The 19,720-nt window shown below is 44.1% G+C and overlaps 1 protein-coding gene across 5 annotated transcripts in view; it reads right to left on the reverse strand.

Moving 5' to 3' along the window:
- Positions 1-19,720, reverse strand: part of CAMK1D (calcium/calmodulin dependent protein kinase ID) — a 336,799-nt gene that overhangs the window by 55,602 nt on the left and 261,477 nt on the right. The window lies entirely within an intron of this gene.

Genomic DNA, 19,720 nt, shown 5'->3' on the forward strand with positions numbered 1-19,720 from the left:
AAAGTCTCCTTGAGCATACATGTCAAACACTTGAATGTTTATGACCCACTCCCCACCCCCCTACCTCCCACCTCCACCCGACTTATCAGTTGAAGCCCTGACTCTCAATGTGGTGGTACTGGGAGGTGGGGCCTTCGGGAAGTGGTCAGGGTTAGGTGAGGTCAGGAGGGTGGGGCCTATGATGGGATTAGTGCCCTTACATGAAGAGGAAGAGAGACTGGCGCTCTCTCTACTGTGTGAGGACTCAGTGAGAACAGGGAGCTGTTTCAAGCCAGGAAGAGAGCCCTTGACAGGAACCCAATCTGTCCGGCACCTTGATTGTGGGCTTCCTGAACTCCAGAAATGTGAGAAACCCATTTGCATTGTTTAAGACGCCCAGTGTCTGGCATTTTGTTACGGCAGCCCAGGTTAACTACGACACCCGCTCATTTTCAAAACCACTTGTGAACAACCAGAATCCCAGCGTCACTAATGAGGAAATAGGCTTAGAATTATGGCGAGGGGCGTGCCTCATTTTGAGGCCTGCAGACCATGGTTAGGTTGGTTGGCTGGCTGCCGATCTGACACAGGTTGCTGTCTTGAGTCAGTATCCTCCTGTGGTAAGCTTCCTACGTGCATGGAATTTCCCACTGGCCTCCCTTCCAAGAGCGGCACAGTTAGAAGGGTCAGGGGTCCAGCGATTGGAGAAAAGAAGTAGAACCTTAAGAACAGATCAACAAATCAAATGAATTAATGTGGCTCCTGGGAGAGAGGCTCAACTGTGGGGGATGCAGATTTGGAAAGGTAAACTGGCTACCAAAGATTAAAGGAGAAGGCGGAGAGATGGTTTGAACATTCTCCACTCTTCTCAGTCCACACTTTGATATCGATTCAGATCAAACTGCCTTTGCATGGAAGTTGGGTTTGCTCGGCCTCAGACCACCTTACCTGGCACAGTGCACTGCTGCCACGGTGTATGTGAACTTTAAACATGCAAGCGTGAAAGTATGATGTAATAATCGCAGTAAAATTTCAATTGGCAAAATTTTAAGTAATGCAAATCTTTTCAAGTTAAAGAATAACTGTCAAGAAACATAATTTCGAGGCTGCTGGATCGAGGAAACGTAAGCTCTGATTCCACGGTGGTGTCTCACATTGCCAGCATACCACGCCACACGCTTTGTTAGTGCTGGGCAAACCCTGCTGTTCTTTATCTACACTTGAACTTCCCCATCTCAGTTTGGAAAATTTTATCCTCTTAGTTTAAAAATTACTGCCAATTTTAACTTAAAATGTTTTATGCCTTGTGACAATAACATCTATACAATCACTAAAAGATAGTACTTGTGCTAATGATGACCATCTATTACTCTAGAAGTTAGATACGAGAAAATAAAATGAAGAAACCCGAAGGAAACCAAAATACGTCACCTCAAAATATGCCTCTTTGGCCTAAAAATTATTTTGAGCTGAAGGCAATTAAGAAACAGTAAAAGCAGAAAAAGTTACCCGTTTTCTATCTGAAGGCAAGAAATAAATTCTCTTTTCACTGAAGACAAACTTTAACGAGCCCAGAGACACCACCAAAGAATTCTGTAAACATAACCTCGTTAAACTCAGCCTTATCTTCCTAGTTACTTCTTCAACCTCTACGACCCCTAGCTCAAACCCCCTTGTCCGGTCAATTCTCCACAAATTTATTATTTATCTAGAAGGTATAAAAGCTTCTTGCTGTGGTCACTTCTTCGGGTCTTCATTCTCTTGTAAAGACTCTTATGCACATGTAAAAATTCAGTAAGATGTATGTACTTTTCTCCTGTGAATCTGTCTTTGTCAGTTTAATTTTCAGACCTAGCTAGGGACCGAAGAGGGTCACAGAAAACGTTTCCCTCCCCTGTGAGGCCAAACAGTACAGGGCTGCGCTGTTAATCTCAGACAGAGTAGTCTGAGAACTATTATTAGCAGTGATGCTGAGATCATGAAAAAGCTGTGTTCCAGCAAATACGCCCTAAAGGTCACAAAGGCTGTCACATGACTAGGCAGGGAAAGAGCAGAAGAACCAGGTGACGCGGCTAGAGAGGGAGAGCGACGTGCTCTTACTGCGCCCCAGAGCCGGGCAGCTTACAGATGTGCGCTGGCGAAGAACCACCTCCCCCGTTTACACTGAGTCCCAAGGGGAGGACACTCTTGAAATGTGCAGGTTGTGATTAAGAGACCTATAAGCCAAGCATTTTTCAATTGTGAAACCCCCAGGCCCAGATGACAGGCAGTGAGTCTTTTTTTTCACTGAGCCTGGACAAAGAAAGCATCCATCTTCTCAGTCTTTCCCTCAGGCAGGTCCCCACGTCGCAGCCCCTGGGATCTTCCTCCTCCCACACAGGGCAGCTCCCCCCTGCCCCGCCGCCCACCCCAGGCCCCCACTCTTAATCCTCACTACTTCACTCGGCCTTGACACCCACACATTCTGTTCCTAGGGAACTCGCGCATCCATTCCGGGAAGATTAAGGCTTTATTTCATGCAACCTCTGCCCTCAATATTTTCTTCCTTCAATAAATCCTACTTTAATAATAAAAAATATCTTTATTCTTAGCATTTAGTTTCACAATATCTTCCAGGTCTAAATCTGCTCAGAAATGTCCAAAACACAAACACATGCCTCTCCACTTAATGGACCGGATCAATTTAATCCCTTGTGCCCCCTTATGATTTAATCTTGGCTATTTTTGCCTTCTCAATATCTGGAGTGTCAGGGACAGAACTGTGCCCCTCCCCAATTTCGTATGTTGCAATCCTAACCCCCGGTACACCTCACAATGTGACTGTAATTGGAGAGAGAGCCTTCGCAGGGGTAATTAAGGTCAAATGAAGCCAGAGGGCTCCAATACGACTGGCATCCTTATGGGAGACAGAGACTCACCAGGAATGCGGGCGCGCAGAGGAAAGGCCATGCGCAGACGCAGGGAGAGGGCAGCCACCAACAGGCCGGGGGCCTGGGAAGAAACCAAGCCTGAGGACACCTACGTCTCGGGCTTCAGTGGCCAGAGTGGTGAGAAAACAAACGTCTGATGTTCAGGCCCTCCAGCGTGCGGTCTTGCGCACAGAGCCCTGGCAAACGAATGCACTGGGCAGCACGAAGGGCCCCCCACGTTCAGGCAGCGTATCCTTGAATGTCTGTTCTCTTCCTGTATTTTTTTGAGGTTTATTGGAGGAAAAACCTTTTCTGTGACCTTACTTGCACTGTATGCTTTTTCTTAATTTAGCGAATCACCAAATCATCTTGGATCGAGCCAGACAATATGTTGTCCCTGTTTCCAAGAGGGCCACGGTCTGGTGGCGGGGGTGGGGCTAAGGAACCCAGAGAAGTGAAACACAGCAGATGGTTCCGATATTGGGAGCGGGGTGGTGACGGTGCTTTGGGGACCACAGAAGGACACTGAGAAAGGACGCAGGGGACAGGGCAGGAGAAGGTGAGTCTTAAAGGAGGAGCAGCATTTAGTCAAGTGGAGAAGAGCCCAGTGGCAAGGAAAGTCTGGTAATGTGAATGATTATGAAAGGGATTTTCGGTGAACTGACTCTCTTCAGAGAAAAGCAGTCGAAGAAAGAGATGTTCACTGAGCATCTTCTTTCTGCAAGCCCGCCGCTTGGCATGCAGGGTCAGTCTGGATTTGGGGGCTATAAAAGAAGCCCGAGTTTATAACCATAACCACCAGTGACAAATGACTTGTCCAGATGTGACCCCGGCTGGTTGACCAGTGGCACTGAGGAGGGGAGCAATCAGCGGGTGGAAAGGCGAGGAGGGGGACAGCGCTTCCGGCTCTCCGCTCCCCACAGGCCGGTGGGGTTTTCGTGACGGCATCCGTGCACTTGGTTACGATGGAGGTTTGTGAAAATTTTGGCCTTGTTACATAATTGTACAATTTAAGATTGTGACTTCTCCATTAAGTAGGTATCTTCTTGTAACTTTATAAAACGAGGACGTGCAAGGCGAGGGTCAGAATGCTATCGACCTGCTATGGCACGTTTCCCAAGCTGTCCCAGGTTAGTGAAGTACTGATTGACAGTGACCTTCTGACAGAACACAGACAGCACGAGCTCTGCACTGACAGATGTTCTCGAAGGTATTAAGTATAATTTTTGGTAGTGTTCTGCAATAAACTGACGTTACATATCAGCCATCCCACAGTTAGTTCCAATTAGGAAGATTCTACTTGGCAACACAATTATCTTTCTATTATAATTTTCTTAATATTGAAATAATTTTGCATTCTTTGAGTAGATAATAAAAAGAGACTGGAGGTGGCTCTGGAACAAGTCTAGGAACCTGGCATGGTTACAGGCAGTCCACAGAACTGGTGACTCCCAGGCAGGGGACTGCCAGCTGGCTGTAAGCACATCTTTGTCTGTCTCAGGTAAGTGACTATGTTCAGAACTGATGGAGGACAATCATGCAATTTCACATACGCTCAGAGACTCAGAATCTGAAGACAACTTGTTAGGGCCCCAATTTCATGACAAGTCTGAAAAACACTTTTTAGTTACTTTTTGTTTGTCCAGCTTTAGTGGCAGTTCATTGTATGTACTTGCGTTCATTCTTGTGTTTCTCAGCCAGTGGGGATCTCGACTGAAATCACGCAGCAGATGTGTGGGAGAGGAGCGCACGCACCTAGGTAACATGAGAAAGGTCTAATGATGCCTTCAAACAGCAGAAACAAAACAGAAGTTTTCTGCCCACTGTTCATGCCTGCAAAATGCTCAACGCCTTTGTTGATTAAATCTGTGGAGTTTCTGGGTTGAATTTCTATTGGTAACATTGACAAAGGGACACAATCACAGCCCCCACTGCAGGGTTCCTTGGCTCTAGGCCACCTTTGTACCTATTGAACCCATTCTCATCTCTTAGGTCTTAACTTGAATGCCACTACTTCAGAAAAGCCTTTCCTGATCCCCCAGGCCAGACTGGGTCTCCCCCAATTTCATTCTCTCTTAGCACCTGTATTTCTGCACAGCACTCACTGGTTAGAATTGCTCACTAGCACATTGGTCTGTGTGACACTTGTCCTCCTACTCTGCTCTTGCCTATCCTGGACTGTGAATTCCACAAAGGCAGGGGTAACGTCAGCCTCTGCTGAAATAGTTTTACCCAAGGTTTAAGATGGACTTGGCCCAGATGAAAAGCTAACTAAAGACATGTTGAATAAAGAAAGATATTGGACAAAAAAATGCATAGTGAGGGGGGCTGGGGTCTAGCTGGACATGGCATCCATAAACTATCATGCAAATCCTCAAAGCACCTGCACGGAGTGCACAGCAGAAGTGCTCTGAAGCCCACCCTATTCAGCTGACTGACAGCTGAGCCACTTTTTCCATCTCTACCCTCATCCAGCCAGCCAGCCAGACATCCTTGATTCTCTCTTGACTCTCTGAACTTGCTCCTGGCTTGTAGCCAGTTCTCTCTCCAATAGTATCTCCCCTTGCCCTCTTCTGCTTTGAGTTTTGTTTGTTTTTTGTTTGTTTGTTTGTTTGTTTTTGCTTTTGTTTTGCTTAGAGTAGGCACTGCACACTCTGAAGAATGTTCTAGGGCCCCAGCCAGTCCAGTGAATGGCTCTTCCACCTGGGTGCTCCTGGCTTTGCCCTGGGTCCTTGAGCAGACAACACCTTATGACTTCCTCTTAATAAAAGGTCACACCTAAAATCATCTAAATAAGAGAACGCTCCAGCATATTTACATAACCATCCATTTGAAAAATCATGTCAAAAAATCATTTAGGATGATCTGCTAAAGGGTGAGTTAGTGAATAATATAGGCCAGTGTGTGGGGAACAGAGTGAACCCCAGGGTATGTGTGACTGGCTGGCAATGTCATGGCCCAGGTAGTGTCACATGAACTAGATGGCGCAAATCAAAACAGAACAAAGCAGTGTGCAGAATAAAAGCAGTTAGGCCATGGTAGTTTGCTGTGATTTCTGCATTTCGATGGAAAATTGTTTTAAAGCAATCTCTTATGGCTGTGCAAATATACATTATGCACTGAAATGTCTTCCTCAGCAAATGTGCTCTTTTAGAATGAAGATAAAGAAACAGACCAGACACCAGACATTCTAGGCAATGGTGCTTGCTCTTTATCACTCAGCTCAAAACACCGTACGTCTGAGAATATAACAAAACTTCCCCTCGTGGCAGCCTCTAGAACACATTTTCTATGTCACACTGGTCTGCCCCTGACGCTCAAACCAGAAGCTTACAGCAACAACCAGTGGTTTTCAGGTTCCAAAGAGAAAATCCTTTCCAGAAACTTTTTTTTTTTTTTATCTTCTCTAAGGTTTACATTTGTCCTGAAGGAAAACTCTGAGTCACACGGTGCCCAACACCGAGTGACCGTGCAGGGCCCGCGGCCCGGGGCTCACGTGATCCCCACGCGCCCTCCCTCCCTCTCTCTCAGTGTCTCAGCACAGAACGGCCCTGCGCGGCTGCAGCTGCACACAGACCTCCGTCAGGACTCCCTCTGACTCAAGGTCATTCTGAAAGACATTAAGCTTGCTTGCTTTGGAACCATCTAAAAAATATTTTTAACAAATAAGAATGAATAAGAAATATTTTTACCAAATAAGAACAGGAAAAGTTTAAATATCATGAGCTGCGAGGGGTGAAGAAGCAGAGAAGAATACAGCTGCACTGCTCTGGGCCAGACCAGGCGCCAGGACGGTCCCTTGGCGTCCCTTCATGGCATCGCTGGCTGGGCTGTGACGGCTGCCTGGAACACGCGGTACCCAGACATTTGGCCTAACGTTACGTTAGGTGTATCTGTGAGGGTGTCTCTGGTTGCTGACGTGGGACTTGTCAGCCTTGATAATCATGCGCACCAAATAGCCCGCCCTCCCTCCATCCATCCTCTCTCTCTTCCTCACTCTCTCTCTCCATAAATATATATATATATATATATATATATATATATATAGAGAGAGAGAGAGAGAGAGAGAGAGAGAGAGTGTGTGTGTACACACACACACGTGCGCACGGTGGAACAAGAACAGGAAGGGAAAGAGCAGAATCCCAGAGGAAGCACGCTGAGGAAGGCGGAGGAAGACGAGAGAGAGAGAGAGAGAGAGAGAGAGAGAGAGAGAGAGAGAGAGAGAGAGAGGGGGCGCTCTCGGAGCTGCCGTCCACTCGGAGACCCCCGCAGACGTTCTCCTGAGGAGGAGTGGGGAGGCACGGCACGGAATAGTCACATTTATAAGCCATGCGGCCACCATTCCAGCTTCTCCCTCCATTTCCAGCAAGCTTTTCTAAGATTCGTGAGTCCCCAGTGGACAGATCTGAGATTCAGTCATTCGTGCTTTGACTTCTAGAGGCCACGATAGGATGAGAGGAAAATACTAAGTGTTTCGCTGATGGCGAAACACTGCGAGTACAAGAAGTCGTCTAAAATGACATCCAAGTGCCAAGCGGGCCTAGAACATACTTCCAACAAAGTTGCTGTGCTTGCTTCATGGAAGCAAATTCTTTCTCAGACTGTCCTTTCTTGCATTTGAAAAAGCGCAAACAAAACCCATATACGGCGACACTTCGAAAACTCGCAGAAATCTCCTGAGAGAGAGACGCACTTTCTGTAGTGCTGCCAGAATTATTTACCTTTCCTTTTCTCCTTCGCACTTCTGTTTCTAGTGTCTTGCTGGGTGTGTGTGTGCACACACACATTTATGTTTATTTGAAAGTAACTGCCGGCCGCAGTCAGGCCAGGTCTTACAAGACGGAGCCGGCCCTGGCCGATGAGCGCGGCCAGAACGGGCGTCCTCGTGGCGCTGGGAGTGGCAGGGCTCTCCGCGGCGACGGCCGCCACACTCGCTCGCCGAGCACACACAATGAAGCTATGTGGGCCCAGAACTGAGAGCCCCGAACATATGACTCGGCTTTTGTTTTTAATGTTCACCTTTGTTTGCTGTCAGTGTCTTCTGAAAGGTGCCTTCTTCTTTATACACACGGAGACAGCTGTAACTTAAAAATGAGGAAAAAGAAACAAAACTGCCCTGTGGAAATAACGAGTGCTGGCGAGAGTGTGAAGGGGCTGGAGCCCTCACGCACGGCTGGTGGTGATGCACAATGGCTGCTGCGGGGAAGACAGTTCGGCGGTTCCTCAAAAATTAAACAGAGTTACAATATGACCCGGCATTTCATTCCTAGGTGAACTGAAAACATATGTTCCTGTGAAAATTTGTATATGAATGTTCATAGCTAAAGTATTTATAATACAAAAAATAAGGCAGAAACAATCCAAACAGCCACCAATTGATGACGGGATAAACAACATCTGGCCTATCCACATCATTCACGCATGGCATTTTATTCGGCCATAGACAGAAATGCAGCGCCGGTACACGCTACGGCACGGCAAACGCATCGGAAGCATTACGCTAAGGAAAGGGAGCCAGACACAAAAGGCCACGCATTGTATGATTCCACTCATGTGAAATGCCTAGGACAGGCAAATGTGTAGAGACGGAAAGCAGGCTGGTTGCCAAAGGCTGGGGAGAAGATAAGGTGGGGAGTAACTTGTTAGCGGGTACAGACTTTATTTTGGGGGTGATATGTTCTGGAATTATATAGTGGTGATGGCTGCACAATCTTACGAATGTACTAAAGACCACTGAATCGTATATACACTTTAAAAGGGTGAATTTATGGTACGTGAACTATATCTCATTTTTTTTTTAATTCCCTTTTCTTTTTCTAGACCTATTATTTTTATCAACAGAAAGACGAATGTGCAAAAGGCAATTATAGCAACCCTAGGAATAGCCTAGTTTTCTGCCTAACAAAAGGAACTTTCCCCTTTGTCTTGATTTTCCTTAGCTGAAGAGATCTATTGATAGACATGACGGATCGCTTCCATCTCCTCCACCTCTGTTCTTTCTCTCCTCCTGACTGATGGCGTTCATAGATGGCCTGCCACGGGAGCTACTATTCCCTTTTGCAGACAGCCCCCCTCTTTGACCGCCCGCTGTCTTGCACGCACCGAGACCTACTTAAACGGGCCCCGTCTCTAACCCCAGTTCTTCTCTTGAGGAATAAAGCAGAAGAACTATAAAGTGCAGAGCCTTTGTCAGATGTGATATTCTTAGATGACCTTTGGGAATAAGCCACTTAACAAAGGGAGTTAGGAGTCACTTCCTCTGGAAACAGCCTTTAGTTCATTACAGATCCCAAAGTCTTACATGACGTGACCTCAAATAACTGTTAAATGGCACCTCGCACACTCAGATGAATGCAAGTCTTTTTTTATTTCTATTGATAGATCCCTTCAGCTAAGAACTTAATTGCATTAAAACCTCGCTAAAGTGATTTGCTTCAAAATTCACAGGAGTAATTTTCCAAAGGGAGGATGCTATTAGGGTGATGAAAAGGTTCTAAAATTGGGTTAGGGTGATGGTTGCCTTAACTTGGTAAATTTACTAAAATAAATGTCATTGAATTATACACTTAAAATGAGTGAATTTTATGGTATATAAATGACACTTCCATAAAACTGTCCAAAAATAAAAAATAAATAGGCCGGGGGTGGAAGTGGAGAAGCAGGTGGGGTAGAGATATTGTGACTTGAGCCTTAGCTTGACAAGAGCGGCGCTGGGGGCCAGTGGAGGCGGCGGACGCTGCTGTGCGGGGCCCAGCACGCCCCTTGGCCACCCTAGTGCAGCAAGTGCTGGCTGATGGAGGCTCGTAGTCCCTCTATGGCTTCTCCCTTAACCTGTCCAAGGCCATCCCCCTCACCCTGGGACAGCCCACATCCACCGAGCAGATAATTAGAGGATGGAAATGTCCACGGCCTCCCCATCTCCCTCCCCCGCCCCCCACTTGTTTCAAGGCAGGAGAAATCAGGGGCCACCCCAGCTCCAGGGGCCCCAGAACTGGCTGAGGCCTTCGTTGAAAGCACCCCACTTTCCCGCTCTCTGCCCTGCTTGGTTCCTTCACACCCGGCAGATTCTGATCATCGCGGCTCTCCCCAGAAAACCACCTGCACCCCAACTGCTTCTTCAGAGGCTGTTTCCAGGGAACCAGACATAAGACAGAGGCTTATTATAGATTCTATGTTTGTAAATGTTTAAAATTCTTCATAATAAGGAGGGGAAAAACCACTAAAAGTTCCCCAAACCAAAGTACCACAAACACTAGGAAAAATGTGTCTGATCTTTCGCAGACTCTGTAATACTAAATTTATTGTTCAATGAATTCTAAGTCAGAAACCTGGCTCTTTGTTAGCAGAGCTTTCCTTGCTCTTTCATAAGGACCTTGAGATGCATTATGCATCTGTTTAGATGGATTTGTTGCACCCAGGAGGTCTCTCCTCACCTTGCCTCCAAGAGTTTCAAGACTGCACGCTCCCTGCCAAGTATGAAGAAAGGAGACGAGGAAATCTGAGAGTAATGAGACCCTCCGGAAAGCAATGAGACACCAGGAAAGTCTGTATCCATACTTCAGTCTGAAGTCCATTTCTTTCCTACATTTAATATAATTGCATCCTCTGCTAGAAAGCCTGCAGGCAGGAGGATAATAAGATTTGCATGATTACATTATGTAAAGTCACTGATACTGTAGCATTTCAGACAGCATTCTGCATATTCTGTCAGTTATATCAGAAGGATGATCTGGAAAACCCTCTTTCCTTAGAGATTCCAGGAGCCGCCAATTATCTGAAATTGCTTTGCTGAAAAAGATCCCAAATCTTATTAGAAGTCTCTGGTTATCTTCCCATTAATAATTTCCATTGGCCCATTATATGAATGCTGGCACTATACTAAATGTCCTCAACCAGAGAGATTTACATTATTGATTTTGTTATCGTAGGTCCAGCACAGAACCCAGCACTATGCAGTGTGTTGTCCTATGCAAAAAAACAAACGAACCCAATTTCTGCAAAGGAGGCACTGCCTTCCAAATTCTTCCTGTTTCTCCAGACCTGCCTTGTTCTGCCTCTTTGTGCTTTAGTCGATGTCTTAGCTTCCACAGCGGCTAGCCCAACAATCTTCATCAACCTGCCCTGCCTACTTTTCTGGTTCCATCTCTAGTTTCTGATCTTAACTCTCCTCCCCTGAATGGATAGTTCGCTTAACACACGAAGTCCTCTCCTACTTGTTTATGAATTTCTCCCACTGGCTGGCCCCTGTGCATGCCTTCCCATAACTCTAACCAGGAGGGTCAGGGAGTGCTGCCCAAGTGGAGGACAGGGGAGGGGACCAAGGTTGTTGTTGGACACAGGCAGAGAAACGCACAGTAAGAAATCAGGAAAATTAACCCCTAAACAACAGGATGCAGCAGCAAATAGCACTAGTCTGTTACCATGCGATTATATATTTTTACAAGTTAGGAAAAACATTTTGCATAAATAATATCACATTTCAACTCACCACTGTTAGCAATCTTTTTCTTTTCAAAAGTATTTGTGCAATCGAAATGGCAATATAGGAGTTTTCTATAGTCCTATCTGCCACAAAATACAGGTTTTGACCATCAGCCATGGCGAGCGTGCCTGTGTGGAAGTCCAGGAGGCCAGAGAGGAGGTGCCAACTCACCACTGGAGCAAAATGAAATCTGAGACTGGACGCACTGAAAGGGGTAAGCGGAACAGTTTCACTTTACCTGTGCCAACTTCCCCCAAGGTGGCACAGCTCAGGGCCAAGAGAGACCTTCTGGGCTTGTGACTTCTCTCATGAGGAAAAGTGAGGGCATCGAGGGAGCGCTCGGCTTCCACAGCTGTGCAGGACACCGCCAAAGGCGTCCGCTTCCTTCTACCCTACGTAGAAAGCCGTGGTGTGCGGCACGACTGGAGCACGAGGAGACGCTGGAAGAACAATAGCCAGGGCTCTCCGAGGGCATCAAGTAAACACCAACTGCCCCACTGACTCCATCAGAAAGCTCGCCCTTGAGCTGCTGGAAACACCTGGCTGCAGATCCCCCCAATGTACCCATGGGCTCCATCCGTCCCCCACACACCTCAATGCTGCAGGTTACTCTCTCTGCACATCTCTGACGGTGCTGACAGCAAGTCTTTGCAGACGGCTAGTGGGCATGTGCAGAAAGCGGGCTACTGGGCGTGAGCTCACTAACCTGAGATTCAGCACCTCCCTTGGGAAAGCGAGCTAATGGGAGGGTATCAGCACCTGTCATGACTCTACAGGACTGAGAAGGCATACAATCTTAAGAATTCCCCACCACACACACCGAGAGAGAATAAGTCGGAGGAGGCACATCTGTAGAAAAGGTCTGAGAAAGCCTCAAAATCCCCAACATGGCTCATGAAAGGTAGTTCTCAGCTGAAGCCAGTCAGTAAAGATCGAAGGATGTGGCTGGCTACTTCTTCAAATGTGAAGACAAGAATTCAAGATTTCGGAGAATATGAAAAATAAAGAAAACATGACATCGCCAAAGAAACACAATAATTTTCCAGTAACTGACCCCAAAGAAATGGAGATTTGAGATTTGCCTGATAAAGAACTCAAAGTAGTTGTTTTAAGGAAGCTCAGTGAGCTTCAAGAAATCATGGACAAGTCAACAAAATCAGGAAAACAATACATTAACGAAATAAAAAGTTTAACAGAGATAGAAATAAAAAAGAGAAACAAATTCTGGACCTAAGAAATACAATAAATAAAATGAAAAATGCCACAGAATGTCAGCAGCAGACTGGATGAAGCAGAAGGAGGGCTCCGTGAGGCAGGAAAGAAGCGATTTGAAACGATCCAGGCAGCGGCAAAGAAAGAAAGAAAAAATGAAAGAGTGAAGAAAGCCTGTGTGAACTGTGGAATACTATTAAGGAAAACAATCCATGCATTATTAGAGATCCACGAAGAGAACAGAAAAAGGCAGAAAGCTTCTTAAATAAATAATGGTAGAGAACCTTCCAAATCTGGGGAGAGATCTGGATATCCAAATATGACATGAAGCTCAAAAGTCCTCCAAGAATTTCAACCCAAATGACGTTCTCCAACATGTGTGATAATAAAACTATCTAAAATCAACGACAAACATAGAATTTTGAAAAGGAGCAAAAGAAAAAATTTCCTCTTATACAAGCAAACTCCCTTAAGACTGCCCAGGGGGTTTCTCAGCAGAAACTTTCCAGGAGAACATGAGATGACACGAGAAGACCAGAGCAGAAATAAACAAAGAGACCAGAAAAACAATAGAAAAGATCAACAGAATGTGACCTAGTTTCTTTGAAAAGAGAAACAAAATCGACAAACCTTTAGCTAGACAACTATGAAAGACAGAGAGAAAACACAAATAAAATCAGAAATTACAGAGGAGACATTACAACTGTTACCACAGAAGTGAAAAATAATAAGCGATTACTATAAACAGTTTAACACAAACTGGATAACCTAGAAGAAACATAAAGTTCTCAAAACATAAAACATACCAAGACTGATTCATGATGAAACAGAAAATCAGAATAAACCAATTAACAACTAAAGAGATTAAATTAGGAATCAAAAACCTCCCAACAAAGAAAAGCCCATGGTAGATAATTTTCCTATAAGTTCTAGCAAATATTTAAAGAAAAAGTAATGCCAGTCCTTCTCAAACTCTTCCAAAAATTGAAAACACTACCAAACTCATTTTATGAGGCCAGCATTAATCTGATACCAAAGACAGACAAGGACAGTATAAGAAAACTACAGGCCAATACCCCTAATGAATATAGCTGTAAAATTTTTCAACAGAATACTAGGAAACCTATTTTGACAGTAACATTAAAAGGATCATACATCATGATCAAGTGGAATTTATCCATGGGATGCAAGGATGGTTCAACATGTTAATAAATGTGATACATCTAACATTAATAGAATGATAGATAAGTCCTAACATAATCTCAACTGATAGAGAAAAGTCATTTGACAATTTCAACATCCTTTTATCATAAAAACTCTCAACAAATTGGGTACAGAAAGAATACACTTCAACGTAATAAAGGCCACATATGACAAGCCCACAGTAACAACACACGCAACAGTGAAAGGTTGAAAGCTTGTCCTTCAAGATCAGGATGACGATAAGCTCAGCATAGTATTAAGTCCTAGCCCAGGCACTCAGGCAAGAAATAGAAATAAAAGACATCCAAACAGGAAAAGAAAAAGTAAAGTTTCTTTCTGTTTGCAGATGATACAATTTTATATAGAGAAAACTTTAAAGACTCCACCAATTTTTTTTAACTAATAAAGAAATTTAGTAAAGCTGCAGGATACAAAATAAACATACAAAAATCAGTTGTGTTTCTGTACTCTAACAATGAACTATCCAAAAAGGTAATTAAGAAAATAATTCCATTAGCAATAGCATCGTAAAAGATAAAATACTTAGGAATAAATTTAATCAAGAAGGTGAAAGATCTATATACTGAAAACGATAAGACAAACTTGAAGATGTTCATGAAGCAGAAGAATATTGTTAAAATGTCCATATTACCCAAAGCATCAATAGATTCAATGCAATACTCCAAAATATTTGAATGAAATTTTTCCAAAATATAGGGAAAAAATGCAAACCTTGTATGGAACCACAAAAGACTTCAGACAGCCAAAGCAATCCTGAGAAAGAATAGCAAGGCTGGAGACATCACACTTCGTGACTCTGAACTACGCTACAAAGGTATAGTAATCAAAACAGTTACTGGCATAAAAACAGACACGTAGACCAATGGCACGGATTTGAGAGATCGGAAATAAATCCGTGCATAGGCGATCAACTAATATTTGACAAAAGAATCAAGAATACTCAATGGGGAAAGGATGATCTCTTCAATAAATGATGCTGGGAAAACTCAATATTCATGTGCAAATGAATGAAATTGGAACTCTATCTTATATCTCTCACAAAAATAAACTCGGAACAGATTAGAGGCTTAAATGTAAGACCTGAAACAGTAAAGCTCTAGAAGAAAATATAGGGGAAAAGCTTCCTGACATTTTGGATATGAGTTTTTGGATATGACCCTAAAACAACAAGCAAGAAAAGAAAAAGTAAAGAGGAATTACATCACTTCAAAAGCTTCTGCACAACAAAGAAAACAATCAATGAAATGAAAGGACAACCTACAGAATGGGAAAAAATATCTGAAAAGCATATATCAGATAAGAAGTAAACATCGAAAATATATATAAAGTACTCATATGACTCAATAGCAAAACAACCCGGTAACCCAATTAAAAAATGGACAGAGGACTTTAACAGACATTTTCCCAAAGAAGACATACAAACGGCTAACAGGTACATGAAAAGACGCCCACTAGTTATGAGGGAAACACAAACCAAAACCACAGTGAGACACTGCGTCATGCCCGTCTGGGCGGCCAGCGCCAGAAAGACGGGAGACGACGAGTGCTGGGGAGGACGTGGGGATAAGGAAAGGCTGGGGCGCTGCTGGGGGGGATGTAAACTGGCGCAGCCGCTGCGGATACGGTAGGGAGGGTCCTCAAAAAATTGAGAACGGAACTACCATATGATCCAGGAACCTCAGTTCTGGTATATACTTGAAGGACATAAAATCACTGTCTCGAAACCCTGCCATTTGTGACAACATGGATGGACCTTGAGGACACTATGCTAAGTGAAGTAAGTCAATCAGAGAAAGGCAAGTACTATACGGTCTCACTCACATGTGGAATCTAAAAAAAGAGCCAAACTTACAGAAACAGAGAGTAGAATAGTAGTTTTGAGGGCTGGGGGGGATAGTAGGGAAAATAAGGGGAAGGTGGTCACCAATGTCCAATGATGAGAGATGAGTAAGTTCTGGGGTGCAGTGCACAGCTGGCTAACTGTAGTAAACAGTACCGTGCTGTACTCTTGAAAGTTCCTGAGAGAGTCAGGCTTAAATATTCTCACCACGCACAAAAATGATAATTCTGTGAGGTTAAGGATGTGTTAACCAACCATACTTCAGTGCTTAATTCACAACATATTCATGTATCAAATCATCTCATTTTATACCTTAAACTTACACAATGTTATATGTCAACTAAATCTCAATAAAGCTGGAAAAAAGATTGTGCAACTGTATGAACTTCATTTGCTTCTCACAAGGCAAACTATTATCGGCCTTGTTTTAAGGACAAGGTAGCCAGGTTAGAGAAAGAATAAACGATTTGACTGGTTAGTAGCTGAGTTGAAATGAACACCAAGTCTGAGAGTGTACCATATAATTAAAAACCTTTAAAATGTTCTGATTATAAACAATACATGCTCAGTATAGACAATATGAAATGTACACAAAGCATACAAAACTTTAAAGTATCGCCCAAAACTACCACCCAGAGGCACCTACAATCAACATTTTGCCTTTAACCTCTCAATCTTTTTTCTCTTACATTAAAATCAAATTATATTATATTACAAATGTTTCCCAATATTAATGAACATACATCATAAAATAATTTTGATGTTTGCATAATATTAAGTATGATTATAGAATAATTTGTTTTAACAATATACTCCTTGGGGATATTTTTGTTATTATGAATAAAAATGAGGGCAAGTTGGCATAAATATCATTGTCTACATTTTAGATAATGCCTTTGCGTATCATTCCTAGAAAGAGAATTATAATGCTGAACATGATACTGGGAGTGAACAGATTTTCACTCTTGCCAACTGTCTCATATAGGATAGAATTCCTGGCTCATCCCATCTTTGCCAGGATTGGTTCCGTTTCAATTTTTATTCATTTCATACCCTACACCCCAAAACACAGGTATGCTGCCTTAATTTGCATTTCTTTATTAGTGAGTTTGAACTTTTAAAACTGTTTATTAACTACTTCTAATTCGTCCCTGTGACTCTTGATCTCCCTCGTTCACCAATTACATGAGGTTCAAATGTCTTCTTGTTGGTAGAAATCAGTACGGCAGGGGAATACTAACCCTGGGGTCTATCATAATTTTTGAAATATCTTTCACAGTTTAATATTTGTATTTTAATTTTATTCTCCTTGTTTTGTCACCTATGGTTTTGTCTATTTTTATTAGATAGCTCAATCTGTCCACATGCTCTTTCATTATTTCTTTTATTAAAGAAAGGTCTTCCTTGTAAAGGTCTCACAAACATTTCTTCTTAAAGGTCTTGCGATTTAATTTGCTATTTTACATTAATTACTTAATACATCTAGAATTTAAGTGTAGTGTGGTCTTACATGAGTTCAATAGACCTTGAGTGGTGATATTTCTTGTGTGTTCATCTGAGGCACCCCACGGAGGGCCCTGACTTGAGACTTGATTCTGCTGATGGTGGAGGCACAGCGCTCCGCACAGAAGGAGGCCATGTTGGGGTCATGTCTTAAGATGAGCATCTGGCACGGAGTAGAGTAATGGAGACACAGAAACCACCCAAAGGCTACCAAACAGGCCAGTGGAAAGATAAATTACCCAAAGGAGCAACATGGAGGGAAAGGAAGAAAAGAATTTGAGAGGTTACTGGAAAAGAGGGCTGTCAGAACTTGCTGGCTGACTGGGTGTCGGGGAGAGGGGAGGAAAGGGGACATGGAGCATGTTTCAGAGAGTGAAGTGTGTGTCTGTGTGGCACCCTTTCCACCAATAAGACGATACTGTAATCTCATGTAATTAGAAACAAGGGATATGAAAATTCACAAAGATTAATTCTAAATGGCTAATAACCATTTAAAATGTTCAAACTCACAATTACGTAGAGAAATGCAAGTTTAAGCTGCGAGAGTCTCTTGTGACTTAGGCTTGGCCAACACAAGTTCATGTCCTGAAGCTGGGCAAGGGATGTTCAGAGTTCTCTTGAATCGGTAAGCTAGAATGACTCAAACTGGGAGTTATCTGTGGCCATGGTCCCTACTGCAGGGACTGAGTTCCTGCGTGGCAGCTGAAAATGGACCAGCATGCTGCGAGAACAAGAGAGAAGCGGTCCCCAGCGTCGTCAGGGGAGAGAATGACTGAATATGAGAGAAACAACAGCTCCCGCAGCTCCGTTCTGCTAAGCTGCTCTCACTCTCAACCAAAGCATCTCGACTACAAAGGTCGTGCTGGTCCTGGCATGGGCGACCAGGTAGACAGTGGTGCCACTGATCAAGAGAAGCAATACAGGAGGGAAGAGAAAGAATCTGAGATCCGAGCATGTGGACACAGCCAAGTTAATGCCTATGGCAGGCACTTACACATAAGCATATAAAATTAGCTTTCTGTTATTGATTTTTCATATATTCTTCATTAGGCTTTGTATTTCATATTTCTCAAAATGGAAAAATACAAATCCTTATGTGGGAAATACCAGAACACTTTTAATGATACAAGTTGCTTTGTGTTTCTAAAAATGAATTGCTTGGGGAAAAAAAATCAAGAAATTGTCAATAAAACATATATAAGAATTTGGAAGTGAATAAATAAAACTATCTGGTTTAACACGATATTTATCTATCAAACAGTTAGAGACAGGGGTCTGTTGGGTCGAGGCCACCTGCACTCCACGGGGACACAGAGGAAAAGGCAGTGGCTGGAGAAAGGGCACAGGGGCAGGGCCGGGACTCTCCCAGGGGCGAGGGGAAGGAGGAGGCGGGAGCATGAGAGCACGGTCCTCAGAGGGGAAGAAACTTGTGGGCTGCCGAGAGCGACAGAGGTCCACGGAAGTCCTGGCGTTGGGCGTCACGACAGAACTCTCTGGATGAGGAAGGGCAGGGTTCAGGGCGCACTACCCATCAGGCTGTGCTCCACATCAGCTTGCTGTGGCCGCACGGACGTCCGGCCAGTGCCAAATCCAAACAAAAGGAGCCCACAGCAGTCACGGGCTCAGCGCTGCTTTAAAACCCTTCAATGTGCCTACCGAGGAATTTCAATCAAAATAAGCTTACCCTTCTTTCTCCCTTGCAGTCTGAGCATGCTGCCAGCCATCTCTCAACCCCACGGCAATGGAGTATGGGGGCGGAGGCATGGTATGAGAAGTGCGGCTTTTTTTTAAAAATAGATTTTATTTTTTAAGGCAGTTTCAGGTTCACTGCAAAATTGAGTAGAAGGTACAGAGATTTCCCACATGCCCCCTGCCCTGACACAGGCACAGCCTCCCCCACCATCAACATCATTTGTTACAAATGATGAACTTGTGCTGACACGTCACCATCACCCAGGGTCATAATTTATAGCAAGGTCACTCTTGGTGGCGTACATTCTATGGGTTTGGACAAACGTATAATGACATGTGTCTGCCATTACAGCATCATACAGAGAAGTTTCACTGTTCTAAAAATCTTTAAGCAGCACAACACAACACTGACTGTGCGACCCCATTATTCTGTCGGGCTTAGCACTTGCCAGGCTGCCAGCCCCACATCTCAGCTTCTGTTCCCAGCTCCAAGGTCAGAGCAGGGCATGTGGCGACCTGGAGCAAAGGGTGTACTGAGAGGTCTGGTGCCGCAGATGTTTGCGAGTGTCCAGCTCTGCAGTAGTGCCGACATCACTCAGCACTTTTTTCAGACAGCAGCTGAATGTCCCACAGTTTAACTCCACTCTGATACTATGTACCAGGAGCCCGTGTCAGATCCCACAGGTTAAGGGCTCAGTTCCACAGGACTGGCTCCCCCACTTCAGATGCCAACTGCAAGTCCCAGTTGTCACCTATGCTTCGGACCAAATGGCTATATCACAGGTCCCACAACCCCCTCTTTGGTGTCAATCAATGTGCTAGAGTGGCTCTCGGAACTCAGGAAATGTGTTTACGAGGTCACTGGTTTATCATAGAAGA

This window comes from Rousettus aegyptiacus, unplaced genomic scaffold, assembly GCF_014176215.1.
Source record: "Rousettus aegyptiacus isolate mRouAeg1 unplaced genomic scaffold, mRouAeg1.p scaffold_m13_p_10, whole genome shotgun sequence".
NCBI lineage: Eukaryota > Metazoa > Chordata > Mammalia > Chiroptera > Pteropodidae > Rousettus > Rousettus aegyptiacus.